Genomic DNA, 14,230 nt, shown 5'->3' on the forward strand with positions numbered 1-14,230 from the left:
TTTGATATATTCCATGATATTCAAATAATACTGCAACCCAATCTTTACAATGTTTTCCTCTATACCCTTCACCATGGCAATGGAAATCACTTGGGCCCTGTATCTCGGTGAAACTGTGAATTGCTATCCTTTTGACAGCTGTTTCCATGATCTGGAGGGATGCCCAGCAATGCTCTGCATACCTTCTGTATTCTGAGGGAATGTGCCACCATCATCTTTCTGTTACCTTCTATTCACTCCAACTCTGCTATTGCACCCATCTCTCACCTAGGCTCATGGTCTACTACTCTTACTATTGCATACAATATCTTTCCTCACACTCTCACCCCTCAATCCACTCCCAGTACTATCTCTGCATGGCCTCTGCACCTCCTACTTATTGACTTGAGACACTTCACACCCATTTCCCACTTTCACCAGCACTAACTTCTGTGCCACCTTCTTTCATCTCACTCAATCTCTCCTTTTGTCTCATACCAGGAGAAAACAGTCACAATAGGGCGGGAAGGGAAGCACAAGGAGAGGGTGCTTGACCTCGCTGGTGAGAACCATAGTTGTGGTGATGCTGAAACATCCATATCATGGCAATCAAGGATCATTGTCCATTATTATTCTACTCTCCTTAGTAGTCCTAACATGCCCAGTGGTCTACCTACCTCTTTTTAATTATGTATCCTCTTTGTCTCCTGCAGGCACCAGTGGAATTTGCACAGTCTCTGCCATCATGACAATGGCTCTGTAAGACATTCCCTCCTTACCCATGATGTCACTCAGAAGATGCATTGGCAAAGCTGTCTCTTGAATGCTTTGCCAGCTCAGACACTGACACCTTGGTGGGTATTTGCTCTCGATTAGAATTGGGAACACATGCTAGTTAGTGCATTGCTGCCACAATTCCTCAGGTAATTGAGGAAGAAATGGCCTGGGTCACTAGCACCTATGGGAGACTGTCGGAGACTAAGCCCATGCTCAACTGAAAGGCAACATGAGGTGAGGGACTTTGCAATTTGGGTGACTTTCCTCACAAGCATATAGGGTGGTGCTAGTAGGCACCCAGCAGCAGGAGGAGGACAGACTGGTCTCCCAGAAATCTCCTCTTACAGTGCACCTTAAGTAGCTGGATTTCCACCTCTACCTTGCCTGCTATCCTCAGATCCATGGGAAGACAAGCCGAGATAAATGAATATGCCTCTGCAGGAAAAGATCAGAACATCTGGGCCCTTTAGCCACAAACACCCAGAGCCACCAATGAACTCCAAGACAATAAGAGGGCATGCTCTCTCCACCCTAGCTGCAGACCTCAGGACTGCACCAAGACACTGTGGGAGAAAAATGAAAAAGATAACACTTCACTGTAAATATGTTTCCACCTTTGTAAATATATATTCACTTTCCATCATTAGCTGCGAGAGCAAATGTCATTCTCACTACAACTGCAAGAATAAAGCCAAGGAACTGTTCTGAATGCTACATAAGGAATAAAATGAGTTACTCCTGAACCATGTGCAGGTATTGGGACATTTAGAAGATGATTGTTACTTTGGAAACCAGGGTGAATCTTTCCATGCCATAATACCATTATGGCCATTAGTAGCCGGTGCAGGATATAGTACTTGGGGCCAGAAGTTCAACTCCACAATTTAGGTCAATGTAGAATGTTCACACAGCATTTTGTGATCACTGATGTCTTTTGCTTGTCTTATGTGAGTGTCTGTTTAATGCTATTGCCCTTTAAAGACATCACGAAGCATAGATATGGAACCCCCTCCCTCACAGAATGAAATTTTTCCTCTGCCCACTCTGGTTACCATAGCAGCCATTTACATCTCCACTGTGCACTTGTTATTTGGATGATGATGGAAGGAAAATGCAGTCATACCTCATGGAGTGAGTCACAGATTCAGCCTCAGTCCAGATGAATGCCCAAATTTCCCTATTCTCTTCTCAATTACCTTCCCAGTTAGCTGCATTGACATTGTTCTCCCCCCTCTGTTCCCACCTAGGGTATTTATTAATCTTGGAAGATGAACAGTTAATCCCTGAACTCCAGCATACAGTATCATCATGCCACACACACTAATCCAATGTCCTCTCATTAAAGCCAGTGTGATCTTGATTGTCACTGACTCCTTCCCCTTTTCCCTTCCATGTTTTTAGTCTCCTCTCATAAATATAGCTTACGCCCTGTGCGACATAACCTGTATGCCGTCTAAGTTGTTTTTTCATTCTATGATCTGTATGTCTTTGCTTACTGTGATCTGCCTATACTGCTTGTAAACAAAGCTGTCCACTGTACTTAGGTACACTGGACAATAAATAAAATATATATTGCGTTGTCCCCTTCACAGTTATTATCATCTTTGCATCCCAATATGCTGCTCAGATCCCCACAACTGAGTCTCACAGCTTTGCTTCCAGAGCAGAAGCCTCTGATGTTTGCCATAACCTTTAGTGCACAGACATCCAGGACTAACTGTGGCCTACCTCATTGACTAAATTGAATGACAACCCTACTGATGACTGACCAGACCCTTGATTGATCTCTCTGCAGCTCGAGTGACTGGTTGAGCTTGGCCCACTTCTTGGACTGTAGAGGTATGGATCTACTGACCCTAACACAATCAGGCAGCTGATGGACCCTGTCCCAGTTCCTGCACTGATATCAGAGACTGACCTTGACCTGCTGTGCTTCGACAACCTGATTGAAAACTATCTTCTTGGACTTAATTGAAAACTGCTCCCCTTAGAGTTTGGGACATTGCTAGTTGGTTGATTCTCATGCAGTGTGTTTGTTGTGTACCCTGCTGGCACATAGCACCTTGACGTAGCATGGTGCTGTTCAGCAACACATCCAATCCCCTGACAGATGAGTGCTGACAAGCTGACTGGTTTTGTCTGCCCTAAAAGGCAAGAGAAGGCAGAACTACAATAAGCCTTCAAATTCCGGCTGAGGTGACAAATCACTAAAACACAATGCAAAGGAAGAGAGAGATGCTGTGAACATCAAAGGAGGTACAAAGTGAGTGAAAGCTAAGAGAGTAAGTGAGGACTGCTGAGCTCCACGTTAACCGAAACCATGAGCTAGGCATATGCCCCTGCATGAAGAGTGTCATAGCAACAGCATTACAATGAATAGTGCCAGTGCATTCCAAAATACAGCACTGAAGTGTGGAACTTTCTTGCAGATAGATTGGAAATGGAGAATGCAGTGAAGTTAGTACACAGTGATGTCAACATCAATGGATAGGTGTGTGGGCAGTCACTGCACATGGATAGTGTTCTAAGGTGTTAGTGATACAAGATGGAGGCCATAAGGAGCAAGTAGTGAGCTGGAATTGCCAGGTAATCTCCCTGACTTTCATGTTGGAAATGCTGCCATCAGGTTTCTTTCAAGTGTGTAGGAAATGGGAAACTATATATAAATGAAATAGGATTAGGGAAAAATGACATTGATTTATGCAAATAGGCTACTCATCACTCACTGGCGAGATTCTTGTCTTGTTTTTCAACATTTGGTTGGAAAATAGAAAGTTTTGATCTTGGCGCTGAGAATATCATTACTGTCAAACTTGCCCCATATTCTCAACTTCCTCGCCAATGCCTATATCTTTCAGGGTCAAAGATCACACAACACCAGGCTATAGTCCAAAGGGTTTATTTGCAAACACTAGCTTTCGGAGTGCTGCACCTTCAACAGGCACTCCTAAAGCTAGTGTTTTCAAATAAACCCACTGGACTAAAACCTGGTATTGTGTGCTTTTTGACACTTGTCCAACCCAGTCCAATACCAGCACCTCCACTAAACTGGTTAGGACTTGGGAAGATGCTGCCTTCAAAATCAGCAGTTAGAAAAGAGGCTGGTACCATTATCTTCAAGTGTAATTACATAGCAATGGGTTCAAGAGTGTGGTACTGGAAAAGCACAGCCAGTTAGGCAGCAGGAGAGTTGACGTTTCGAGCATAGGTTCTTCTCCGGAATGTGAAGGGCTCAATCCCGAAATGTCAACTCTCCTGCACCTCAAATGCTGCCTGCTGTGCTTTTCCAGTGCTGCACGGTTTGACTCTGATCTCCAGCATCTGCATTCTTCACTTTCTCTGCATTGAGTATAGGTGTTGGGAGGTCATGTTGCTTCTGTACAGGACAGTGGTTAGGCCACTTTTGGAATACTGTGTGCAATTCTGGTCTCCCTGTTATAGGAAGGATGTTGTGAAACCTGAAAGGGTTCAGAAAAGAGTTACAAGGATGTTGCCAGGGTTGGAGGGTTTGAGCTATAGGAAGAGACTGGATAGGCTGGGGCTGTTTTCCCTGGAGTGTCGGAGGCTGCGGGGTGACCTTCTAGAGGTTTATAAAACCAAAAGGGACATGGATAGGGTGAATAGCCAAGGTCTTTTCCCTAAAGTGGGGGAGTCCAAAACTAGAAGGCATGGGTTTAATGTGAAAGGGAAAAGATTTAAAAGGGACCTAAGGGCCAACTTATTCACACAGAGGGTGATGCTGGTACAGAATGAGCTGCCAGAGGAAGTTGTGGAGGCTGGTACATTTACAACATTTAAAAGGCATCTGAATCAGTATTTGAAAATGGAGGGTTTGGAGAGATATAGAGCAAATGCTGGCAAATGGGACTAGATTTATTGAGGATATCTGGCCAACATGGACGAGTTGGAGCGAAGGGTCTGTTTCTGTGCTGTACAACTCTGACTCTATTTTTACCTGCTCTGGCCAATGATTCCAGACCTATAGCAATTAATGTGGTTGACTATTAACTGCCCTCTGGGATGGGCAATTAATGCTGGACTAACCAGTGAAGCACTCATCACGTGAATTAATTTTAAAAAGTGAATTGCGGATTATCAAATCAACTATGATCTCATTGAGTGGTGGAGAGGACTCAAATCACCAAAGAGCCTACTTCTTTTCCTACCTCTTATGTTCTTTCTTCCCAGTAAAAAGCCCACGCCTTATCTGATTATGAACAATCATACCACAGAGACTTATTGTCAGCAGACTTTAGAACAGGTCACAGGATCACCTTCATTGTGCCCTAAATTTACAGTCCCAAAAAGTAACCCTTTTATCAACCTCATAATTTTAACACCCCTAAAACGTTTTCAAATTCTCTTCATATTCTCGTCACTTATTATTTCCTTTATATCTCTATATTGCTTTTACAGCTTTTTCTTACCTGCGGTATCTTTTATATTTATTTAAGCCTGCACCTTCAGTTTGATAGAGAATGTTTCTTATTGGTTCATAATGTTTGCTTATTGCATCAGTGAAGTTTTTGCCTTGGAGTATATGCTGGTTTTGTATCACGCCAAATTCTTCCTTCAACACTTTTCCCATTACCAGTTCAGTCCAATTTAGCGTGGTCATCACACTTCCGATTCTTTGAAATTTGCCTGATTTAAAATTTACACGTTGTTTTGTGACTCTCCCTTTGCCCCCTTAACTGTCGTATTAAATTCATCATACACAGTTCAGACTTGTATGCTGTTCCTTGCCATCAGATTGTAGACTAATTCTGGATCCTTGGTTATCTGTAAGTTAAATACAACATGTCCCTTGTTGATTCCAAAATACATTGTTCCAGTAAATTGTCCCAAATCCATTTCAGAAATTAACTCAATTTATTGGCCTTTATTGCAAGGTGATTTGAATACAGGAGGTAAAGGTGACTTGCTGCAATTTTTAAGAGCTTTGGTGAGGCTGCACCTGATTATGCTCCTTACCTAAGGAATGATCTATTTGCTGTAGAAGCAGTGCAATGGTAGTTCACCAAACTAATTCTTGGGTAGCTGGGATCCTGTAATGAAGAGAGATTGAGAAAATTGGGACTTAGTTCTCCAAAACTTTACAAAATGAAATGTGATCTGATTGAAACTTAAACGACATGACAGGATATATAAATAGGATGTGACTGTGTCCCTTGGTTATACAATGTCCCAATAAGAAGTAGCCTATTTAAGACCGAGATTAGGAGAAATGTTATCACTCAGTCGCTGTTGAACCTTTTGACTTCTCTGCCCAAGAGACCTGTGAAAAATCAAATATTCAATAGGTTCAAGATTGGAAATTTTAGATATTTGAAGACTAATAACATCAAGAGTTCCGAAGATAGTGTGAGAAAATTGCTTTGAGGAAGATGATCAGCCATGATCTAGTGAATTGGCACAGTAGACTTGAACAGGTTGAATGACCTATTCCTGTTCCTATGTTTTTTTACCATGTGATCTGCTATGCTCCTAGTTTGTGTGGACATTAAAAGGTCTCATTGTATTACCTTGCTTCATCATATCCTTTCCTAATGTATGTATTTATACATTTATTTTCACATCAGTACTATCAGAAAATCTACCATTTTGTGAGAGGCAGCGCCTCGAAAGCTAGCACTTCCACATACACCTGTTGGACTATAACCTGGAGTTGTGTGATTTTTAACTAAATATGTGAGATGGCACAGTGGCTTAGTGGTTAGGACTGCTACCTCACAGTGCCAGGGAGCCAGATTTGATTCCATTCTCACGCAACTGTCTATGTGGAGTTTGCACATCCCCCCTGTGTCTGCGTGGGTTTTCTCTGAGTGCTCCAGTTTCCTCCCACAGTCCAAAGATGTACATGTTAGGTGGATTGGGTGTATTAAATTGCCCATAGTGTCTGGGGGTATGCAGGCTAGATTAGTTAACCATTTAAAAATGTAGGGTTATAGGGATGCGGAGGGTGCTTGCGGGTCTGGGTGGGATGCTTTTTGGAGGGTCGGTGTTGATTCAGTGGGCCAAATATACTTCTAACTGTAGGGTTTCTATGTATGACTCTTTGCAGACTTTCATCTGAGACTGATAGCTGCTCAATAACTGAACTGAGACCTGCATTTTCATTTGTCAGCTGACGATATAGTGTTTCCTACACTGATAACCTTGATGAGGTCAAAGGTTTCAGATTAGTTGATTTTTTAAAAATTCATTCACAGGAGGTGGATATTGACAGAAAAGCTAATATTTATTGCCCTTTCCATTACAAACGAATGCCTTGTTTGGCTACTTCAGTGGGCAGTTGAGGGTGAATCATATTGCATCCACAGAACAAAAGTTTCTGTTTTAATTCCATTTCAATTTGCTGCTATCCTAAGAACGGATGTAGTGAATATCCCTAAGAAAACAGTACTCCTCTGTGCATGAACATCATAAAACCAAAATCACATCTATTGCAGAGATTTCCCAAAGCCATGTTACCGTGGAAACCGTCAACTCTTGTGATATAATTCACATGAAATTTTGTTCCTACAAAATTAGAATTTAATAGTAAATACACTGATTCAAGTAATTATTCTTAATTTGAATAATGAATAGGTTACCTCAGTAGCAACATACATTATTTTCTTCTACTCAAAAGATAGAAACTTTCTTGTTCACCTTTATTTGGTGCTTTGGAGATTTAGATCTTTATCTTCATTGAATAGATTGCTACCTGATTTATTAAGCCTTGGTAGGAAGTATCGTGAATGGATCAGCAGTATTGAGATAGCCTAACTGCGCCAGTAATGGATGATGAGATGATGATCAATGCAGGTGTTACCAAAGTTATGAAGGATACTAAGAATCTAGGTTATGGGCGGCACGGTGGCACAGTGGTTAGCACTGCTGCCTCGCAGCGCCAGAGACCCGGGTTCAATTCCCGACTCAGGCGACTGACTGTGTGGAGTTTGCACGTTCTCCCCGTGTCTGCGTGGGTTTCCTCCGGGGGCTCCGGTTTCCTCCCACAGTCCAAAGATGTGCAAGTCAGGTGAATTGGCCATGCTAAATTGCCCGTAGTGTTAGGTAAAGGGGTAAATGTAGGGGTATGGGTGGGTTACGCTTCGGCGGGTCGGTGTGGACTTGTTGGGCCGAAGGGCCTGTTTCCACACTGTAAGTAATCTAATCTAATCTAATCGTTAATAAGTGAGGAACATTTGGATCAGACGTGACATAGAAGCATAATGATTGAAGATGACAGCTGCGCCTAGGTGGCAAAAGTTAGAATTTTTTCCTAGTTTATGCATTGGATGTGGGCATTGCTGACGGGGCTAGTATTTATTCACTATCCTTAAAAGCCACGTGAACTGACTGGCTTGTTCAGGCCAGTTACAGCCAACCACTTTTTCCTGTGGGTCTGGGATCGTATGGAAGGCAGACCAGGTAAGGATAAGAGATTTCCTTCCCTTAAAAGCATTAGTGAAACAGATAGATTTTTAAAATGCTTAACAATGGTTACAAGGTCATCGTTAGGTCAGCTTTCAATTCCAGACCTTTCATGTTTTTTTCAAATTTCACCATTTGCTATGTTGGAATTCAAAACCACACTATCAAGAGCATTAACCTGGATCTCTGGAGTACTTAGGAAAAAGTGAGGACTGCAGATATTGGAATTCAGAGTCTAGATTAGAGTGATGCTGGAAAAGCACAGCAGGTCAGGCTGCATCTGAGGAGCAGGGAAATCGATGTTTCGGGCAAAAGTCCTCCTTCAGGAATGAAGTCAGGGAACCTCTGGGGTGGAGAGATAAATGGGAGTGGCGTGGAGCTGGGGAGAAGGTAGCCAAGAGTAATTTAGGTGAATGGAGGTGGGGATGAAAGTGATAGGTCAGAGAGGAGGGTGGAGCAGATAGGTGGGAAGGAAGATAGGGAGGTAGGACAGGTCATAGGGATGGTGCTGAGCTAGAAGGTTCAAACTGGGGTAAGGTGGGGGGAGGGGAAATGAACTGGTGAAGTCCACATTGATGCCCTGGGGTTGGAGGGTCCTGAGGCGGACGATGAGGCTTTCTTCCTCCAAGCTTCGGGTGGTGAGGGAGTGGTGGTGGAGGAGGTATGTCCTTGGCAGAGTGGGAGGGGGAGTTGAAATGTTGGGCCATAGGGCAGTGCGGTTGATTGGTGCGGGTGTCCCGGAGATGTTCCCTAAAGCGTTCTGCGAGAAGGCGTCTAGTCTCCCAAATGTACAGGAGACCGCATCGGGAGCAACGGATAAAATAAATGACATTGGATGTGCAGGTGAAACTTTGATGGATGTGGAAGGCTCCTTTGGGGCCTTGGATAGAGGTGAAGGGGGAGGTGTGGGCGCAGGTTTTGCAATTCCTGCGGTGGCAGGGGAAGGGACCAGGAGGGAGGATGGGTTGTTGGGGGCGTGGACCTGACCAGGTAGTCACGGAGGGAACGGTCTTTGCGGAAGGCGGTGGGGAAGGAAATATACCCCTGGTGGTGGGGTCTGTTTGGAGGTGGCGGAAATGTCAGCAGATGATGCAGTTGATTACTTGTCCACTGACAGTATCACTATACTGCCACCTTACCATGTGATTATTAGCATTTACCAGAAGGGACAAGATATTGACTGCACAATTAAATTGAGAATTGAAGCAAAGATTAGTGAGGAATTTTAATTTATCTTTGATATGATGCATTGTGCTGTGCTGTGCAGCAACGATAACACTGAGGAAATAGGAGTTCTGGAATCTGTGCTATAAATTCAGTGTAATTATATATAACCCAGAAAGCGTTGAGATGCAAGTTTGGAGATTTATGAGTGAAATAAAGTGGATAGACAACAAAAGTAAGAGTTGATATTGATATTGAATGTTCAATGCATATAATTTTAAAGCAGAAACAGATAAATTAATTGGATTAGGCATTTACTAAAAGGAATGTGAAGTTTGTTGAGCATGTTGTTCAAAAAGGAGCAAATAGAAAGAGAAAAAAAGATGGTTGATTCTAGGAATGTGAAGAATGAGAAAGTGAGGATTGCAGATGCTGGAGGTCAGAGTTGAAACTGTAGTGCTGGAAAAGCACAGCAGGTCAGGCAGCATCCGAGCAGCCAGAGAATCAATGTTTCGGGCATAAATCCTTCTTCGTCAAGAATGAGGCTTGTGGGCCAGGGGACTGAGAGATAAATGGGTGGGGTTGTGGGGAAGATAGCTAAAAATACAATAGTTAGATGAAAGTGGGGATGATGGTGATAGGTCAGAGAGGAGGGTGGAGCAGATGGATGGCAAAGGTGATGGACAGGACAAGAGGGCGGTGCCGAGTTGGAGGCTTAGGGTTGGGATAATGTGGGGGAGAGGGAATTATGAAACCGGTGAAATCCACATTCTGTGTGGTTGCAGGGTTCCAATGCAGAAAATGAGGTGTTCTTCCTCCAGGCTTCAAGTAGTAAGGATTTGGCGATGGAGGAGGCCCAGGACCTGCATGTCCTTGGCAGAGTGGAAGGGTGAGTTGAAATGTTCAGCCACGCGGTGGTGGGGTTGGTTGGTGTGGGTATCCCAGAGATATTCTCTGAAACAATCTGCAAGTTGGCATCCTGTCTCCCCAATGTAGAGAAGACCACATCGGGTGCAATGGATACAGTAGATGACATTGGTGGAGGTACAGGTAAATTTTCTGTCAGATGTGGAAGGATCCTTTGGGGCCTTGGACGGAGGTGATGAGGGAGGTGTGATGCAAGTTTTACATGTCCTGCAGTGGCAGGGAAAGGGGCCAGGAGTGGAGTGTGGGCTGGTGAAGGGGTGTGGATCTGACGAGGGAGTCGTAGAAAGAATGGTCTCTCTGGAACACTGATAGCGGTGGGGTGGGAAATAAATCTCTTGTCGTGAGGTGCATTTGTCGATGGCGGACGTAGTGGAAGATGATGTGATGTATATGGAGGTTGATGGGGTGGATGGTGAGGACCAGGGGGTTTCTGTCCTTGAATTAGAATTAGAATTAGAACAATGGAAGCAGCAATGAGACATTGAGCTTGTTAAATCCTTATTAGAACCTATCTGTCTCTGCCTTCAATCCTGTAAGACCCTGTGTTTGATTTTACCTTTTTTGCCAAGGAGTGTTTATGTGGATTGTTGCAAGTATTTGGATCAGCACCATTAAGTTGGGATGGTCTGTTGCGTTTTCAGAGTGTTTAAGTTTTAGGGAGTTTTTGAGAAGATTTGTAGCTCAGGTTGTGATCACGGAGGTGGAAGGTTCATTTTCAGATGTTTTGTCATCACATCATCAGTGAACCTCCAGTGAATTGCTGGTTTTATGTCCTGCTTTCTATTTATGTGTTTAGGTTTCCTTGGGTTGACGATGTCATTTCCGGTTCTTTTTCTCAGAGGGTGGGAGATTGGGTCGAAATCGATGTGTTTGTTGATAGAGTTCCAGATGGAATGCCATGCTTCTAGGGATTCTCGTGCATGTCTCTATTTGGCTTGTCATAGAATGGATGTGTTGTCCCGGTCATAGAGTCATAGAGATGTACACCACGGAAACAGATCCTTCGGTCCAACCCGTCCATGCCGACCAGCTATCCCAACCCAATGTAGTCCCACCTGCCAGTACCCGGCCCATATCCTTTCAACCCTTCCTATTCATATACCCATCCAGATGCCTTTTAAATGTTGTAATTGTACCAATCTCCACCACTTCTCCTGGCAGCTCATTCCATTCACGTAACCACCCTCTGTGTGAAAACATTGCCCCTTAGGTCTCTTTTATATCTTTCCCCTCTCACCCTAAACCTATGCCCTCTAGTTCTGGACTCCCCAACCCCAGGGAAAAGACTTTGTCTATTTATCCTATCCATGCCCCTCATGATTTTATAAACGTCACCCCTCAGCCTTTGTTGCACTAGGGAAAGCAGTCCTAGCCTATTTAACCTTTTCCTATAGCTCAAATCTTCCAACCATGGCAACATCCTTGTAAGTCCTTTCTGAACCCTTTCAAGTTTCACAACATCTTTCCGATAGGAAGGAGACCAGTATTGCATGCAAAATTCCAACAATGGCCTAACCAATGTCCTGTACAGCCGCAATATGACCTCCCAACTCCTGTACTCAATACTCTGAGCAATAAAGGAAAGCATACCAAACGCCGCCTTCACTATCGTATCTACCTGTGACTCCACTTTCAAGGAGCTATGAGCCTGCACTGTAAGGTCTCTTTGTTCCGCAACACTCCCTAGGACCTTACCATTAAGTGTATTAATCCTGCTAAGATTTACTTTCCAGAATTTGATGCCCAGAATACTTTGATTTACTTCCAGCTGGAATATAGAATGAATATATAACAAAATTACTTCAGTTCTTTCCTAGAGTTGGTCCCAATTCATTTGTTAAAAAATGCCTTAGTTTGACTGGAGCTTTGGTTGTAACCTGATGGGTCAGAATCATTGGGTAATAATGATAGTGGTCAATTATTTCCCAGCAGGAATCTCTTGTGGAAAAATGGGTCAGAAGTCCGATGTTAACTAATGGCTCTTGATTAAATGCCACTGGCAAGAAATTTAACTTGGGTGGGAAACAAAAAACCAAGCTGTCCAGAAGTTGACCCACGGTGTTAGAATTAAGTCTGCCAGTAACATTGCAAATCTGGTAATGCTAATTGTGGGGAAGGGCCTTTGAAGGGTCTCAAGCTGGAGATGGGAATGTGGAAAAACAGGGGCCTGGATGTTATTTGTGGTTTACAGATATGAATCTTATATTTTAATTTTCCTCCTATTCACTAACAGGGGCACTCATGATGAGCTCTTTACTCAGTGGCCAGCCATAATTCAAAAGGGGTATCCTACATATTAAGGGACACAATCTATTTTGTACTATGATCCCTACCAGAGTCTGGTGTGAACCAGGATCATTAATGTTATACATATAAATCAACAATAATGGATGGGAGAAGGATGCTTCCTGATAATGGTTTCATTCAATCTTTCTTTCCAGATTTTTTTATTGGATGTAAATTTCACCATCAGACATGGCAAGATTTGAACCCAGGTACCCAAAGCATTACCTAGGTTTCCAAATCACTGGTCTAGGAATAATACCACTCAGCCATTGCCTTCCCTGTCACTATACTACTGCAAATTAGGGGGATTAAAATCGCACCCATAGCTTCTGCAGTTGAAGTTTATACAGTGCTTGTTGGTAACTAGTGGAAGCTCTTCTACTCAGTGAGCGAACTTTGCATTACTGTTTTGTTATTTAAAAACACAGTCGACTGATGCTGCACCACTTTGACTTCAATTTGGCACAGTTCCAAGTATGCATTAATGTGAAAGTGGTATTAAATTTTAAGAGGTAAGCTCTGGTCTGTCTTCTATCAGCAGTAAAATTACGCAATGTGGCAATTCATCACGAGGTCATCTCATAGCACTTTGCATCAGCCACAATATGATTTTATCCCAGTAGAATTATATTTCCTGAAGAAGGGCTTATGCCCGAAACGTCGATTCTCCTGTTCCCTGGATGCTGCCTGACCTGCTGCGCTTTTCCAGCAACACATTTCCAGCTTATATTTTAAGTGCCCAAGCAGTTTGTTGACACTCTTAGCAATTTTCAAAACTTCATATGGATTCTTTCTAATCTTATTCCTTTTAGAACTTTCTAAACAAGAAAAGTTTACTGCCTGCGAACAGGTTTTGACACTTGCAATGAACCATTCATGCTCAATAGTTCTTTGTTGTCAACTTTAGTACAACGGGCAGCAACGTACAACTGGCTTTACAACTCCACTTTGTTGATATCACATCTTATTGCATGCTTATCTCTCAGAGTTGTAAATGCAAATGATTTTAGCTTCAAAGGAGAGTGTTACATTTAAAATATTAGCTTGATGACCCCTTTATTATTTTAAATGTTCATTGTAAATCAAAGACTGCATTTCAAATACTGCTGCCTTGTTTTTTTTTGCATGAACGTTGACGTAATTAAGTGACAAAATTCTAACATTAACCAATCCATAAGAAAAATCATTTCACCTAATTTAATCTATCCAGAACAATCATGTATTTTCCACATTTCATCGTTTGTTCCTTAACATGATTCCAGTTCTTTGTCTCCACCACCATGAAAGTCTTTTCCAAGTGTCCATCATTGTGAAATAAAAACTCCTGATATAGATTCTAAAGTTTTTTTGTATTCATTTGAATCTGTGACCCTTATTTGAATAGTTGAAAATGTGACCTTCTCATCATATAATTTACAATAACTTTTGTATGACCTTTTCTCATACTGTTACAATTTTATGCGATTCTATAGGATCACCTCCAATAACTTCCTGCTAATTTACAGGTAGTTCTCTTAGAAGCTATAGTTATGTTCCAGCGAAACCTCGCTTAATAGAAGATTATTTAATATAAATAATGGAGCCGCTGGGTAAAATGGGTTTGGGGCAGACCAGCACAAAATATCACTTATCACTCAAAAATCACCCAAACGTTGAGCATAAAGCATAGCACAGCCTG

This window comes from Chiloscyllium plagiosum, unplaced genomic scaffold (genome assembly GCF_037043375.1).
Source record: "Chiloscyllium plagiosum isolate Xiang-an unplaced genomic scaffold, Cpla_swu_hap1 HiC_scaffold_13, whole genome shotgun sequence".
Lineage (NCBI taxonomy): Eukaryota > Metazoa > Chordata > Chondrichthyes > Orectolobiformes > Hemiscylliidae > Chiloscyllium > Chiloscyllium plagiosum.